The sequence below is a fragment of the Gavialis gangeticus genome, unplaced genomic scaffold, assembly GCF_001723915.1.
Source record: "Gavialis gangeticus isolate Ggan-Ray unplaced genomic scaffold, GavGan_comp1, whole genome shotgun sequence".
Lineage (NCBI taxonomy): Eukaryota > Metazoa > Chordata > Crocodylia > Gavialidae > Gavialis > Gavialis gangeticus.
This window is the reverse complement of record NW_017729025.1, coordinates 138910432-138913825: the sequence shown is the minus strand read 5'-3', so window position 1 is coordinate 138913825 and position 3394 is coordinate 138910432. Positions and strand designations below refer to the sequence as shown.

Sequence of the window (3394 nt, the reverse complement as noted above, 5' to 3'; positions counted from 1 at the left end):
CTCTCAAAACTATGGCAAAAAATTTGATACACTGTGCACTGCTCGGCGCTTTAAGTTCCCCAATAATAATTTGGCGTGCCACGCTTTGCGCAGCACTGGATTCAGCCCTCCTAGCTTTGGCCAACATCACCTTTATCCGAGGTACATACTCAAGTTGTGCACCCCTAGTGTAAAAGGTGGCAACCCTACCCACACCAGATCAGACATATGTCATATCATGGCCTTATATAAACAGCTTTTCGTCCAACGCATGGCATACATTAGTCTGTAAATATAAAATCCCCTGGAAAATTGACTGTTGGGGTACTTATTGAAATGTTCAGAAATTAGGGGTACTTGCTACTTAAAAGGTTGAGAAATACTGATCTAGGATGACATAACATCATTGGGATTCACATTATCAACCCAGCTAACATGAGAGCAAACAGTAAGCTTGTCTTCTTCACAAAATAGTGATATTACTTTGCACACGTTTTAATTCTTAAAGAAATGAAAATGTACACTGATGTTTTGATTTCTTTAAATTAAACAGTGGGGGTGGGGGGTTGAAAACCTGCATTAAAATTGAAGTAGGTTTTACTTGAGCAGGCAGGTTAAATTAACTGAAAGGATGACACAGCAGGGGAACAATATGAGTAACCAACCCTGATAAACTTGGTTAATTATTGACCATAAGGCTTCCAACAGAGTACTGCAATATTACTGAAGAAAGTTATTAACTTTCAGTGCCTAGAAAAAGAAAAGTATTGGCTCTGTGGGCAGCTTGATTGTTGTTTTGTGAATTTTATGGAAGTCCAGAATGAATAAACAAAAAGTAAAGAAGATGTCTCTCAATAAAGTTGAAGACACACTGGCACTTCAGTGGGCAAGAGTTGCAAATCGTGGGGAAGAGAAGAGAAAGACTGAGAAAATCAAAATTATTCAGAGGGCTGCGGCACTCAGCTGTTCAAATGTGGATAGGGAGAAGGCAGCTCTCAAGAAATATTTGGAGAAAATTAAAACTTCCACGAGACACCTGAGTCAAGACAGTCACCATGAGTCAAACATCAGTAAGTGTACTTGACTGGATCTTCAATGCAACAAATGACTTTAGGTGAGACAACCATTTGCTTCTATGTCATGTAGCTGCAGGATGAAACAGACCTTCACTCTCGACAGAGTAGACTGCCCTAGATGATGAAGCAACCTGAGATTTTAATTTTATTATTCTGCATAAGAAATCACCCTCTATAAAACACTAAGTTTTGTCTTGCTAATGGCCACCCTAGAGCCTAGACTCTGGATAAGAAAGCACAAATACCCATATTGAAACATCCTAGAAGAAAACTGACTATTAATAATGCTGCTTAAGCTACAGTGTTTGACAAAATCTTGTGCAAAAGAAAAATCTTTTCACCACTCGAGATCTGAAGAAGTATCTGGGGCTTCTGTGAGTCACTGCAGAGGCAAGAGTGGGTTCTGAAAGTGAGACTCCAGGACAATTGTCACTGAGTCATTTCTTCCTCGGTAGTCTATAAAATGAGATAACTCCTATAGTTACATTTATTTAGCTGGAACATTTTATGGATCTAATAGTTTTATTTACCTTCATCTATATTTCATTTGCACTAGTTCCAGACAAATGTTAGAAATTTTGCCACAAAAAAACAAACATAATGTGTTTGAACATGTGGCCTCAGAAATGTAGTAAAATACTTCATTTATTCATTCAGAGTGGAAAAGGAAGATATTATAAAGCAAAGTAATAGTTAAATAATTTTAAACTGATTTTGCTAAAGAAACTCATAATATTCCTCTAAAAAGCCAATATCCAATGGCTTTTATCTGTTTTATATTTAGCTTTTTGTTAAAGAAAAATAGTGGTTAAAATCTATATGAGCCTATTTTAAAAGAAACATAACTTAAACTCTTATTTTCGGGGGGGGGGAGTTTAATGGCTCTTCTATGACAATAAATAGAACTGGTTGGTATTATCCAATCTTTTTCCACTGAAAATCGCCTTTTTAAAAAAACTTTTTTTTTCAGAAGCTTGCCAGCATTATTGAAATTGTTCATTTTTCTGTGAGAAATACTGGGCTTTAAAAGTTGTCAATAAAGCAATATGAAATATGAGCAATATTGTTACTGACACCTTTCATCTATAGTGTAACTAGGATGGGGCACCAGACCACACTCTCCCCCACCAAGTCCTTACCACAGAAAGGGCAGCCCTGCAGTCAAACCATAGGAGCAGCCCTACCCCGAACAGTGCATCTGGGACGGTCCTGGCAAGAAGAAGTCTACTGCTCACCCCATGGGGAGTTTTTCTCATAGCCCTGTGCCCAATTACATATCTGGGGAGGTGGGGAGTAAATGTTTGTAATCCTTCAAAATAAAAAGAGTTTCAAATTTTCTCTTTCTTGTATTTGTGTTTGTGTATGTATAACCGATTTTTGTTGTTTTTTTACCCAGTTCTATTAACAACTGCTCTTCACTGGCATGATCTTGGAGATCCTGCTAATTCCCTACAGGATTCTGCCAGGTTCCTCTGAACTTCGCCCTCAAGAAATGCTTCTTTAATTCACTATTTCTTCCCAGAGATCATCATTGTAGGAGGACTTCTTGTACTCAATATATAACAAATGTGTAGTAAACTATAAGAACAAACACAACAAATGGTCAAACATTTTTTATTTCACGCGCGTGGAATTCTTTAGTCCAGGAATACTCATGAAAACCTTTCCCTCCCTTGATCAGCAAGGATTCACAATACTTATCTCTTCTACTTTCCATGACTGCAACATGAACATTCTGAGTTCATGAGTAATATATAATGCATGATTCTTGTGTTATAGCATATAGCCCATTTAATGCTTCACAGATAATTCATTGACAAGAGCAGGTACAAGCATGCACTTTCCTAGAAAAGTAAAAAAAGATATTTATAAACAGAACGACAGCTAGTTCTTGCTAAGATGGGATGAATTTTTCTGCTCTAAGTAAAAGCTTGATGAAGTGAAAGAGAATTATAAAATATTTACAACAAATTGCATTGTAATGCTGAATTTCTAACTTGAACTAAGACCCAGATCATATTCTGACTTCAATAGGTCTAATAGGTCTGTAACTTCCCAACTCAGATATATATCTCCAGGCTCAGGAGAGAGATCTTACAGCAATCCCATTTCAACAAGGGGCAGCTTAGTGCTACTTCAGAGACCAGTACTTTCAATTTGGAATTCACTAAAGCCCAAGATGTAAGACAAGTAGCCTGGAGATTCAGGCAGCAATTAACAGCATATGAGAGACCCACAATGCACTGATGGCCAAATGAAATAATGGGCTGCAAGTGCATAGACAGCCTGCAACAAAGATATCTGACCACTGTCAACAAATTTTGAGCAAGGTGGGAAGG

The 3394-nt window shown here is 37.5% G+C and overlaps 1 long non-coding RNA gene across 1 annotated transcript; it reads left to right on the top strand.

Moving 5' to 3' along the window:
* Nucleotides 1–724: 724 nt before the first annotated feature.
* LOC109299117 lies at nt 725–2651 on the top strand. The gene is made up of 2 exons (XR_002097774.1): nt 725–1093; nt 2452–2651. It is a non-coding gene; the product is annotated as an uncharacterized LOC109299117 (long non-coding RNA).
* Nucleotides 2652–3394: the final 743 nt, after the last annotated feature.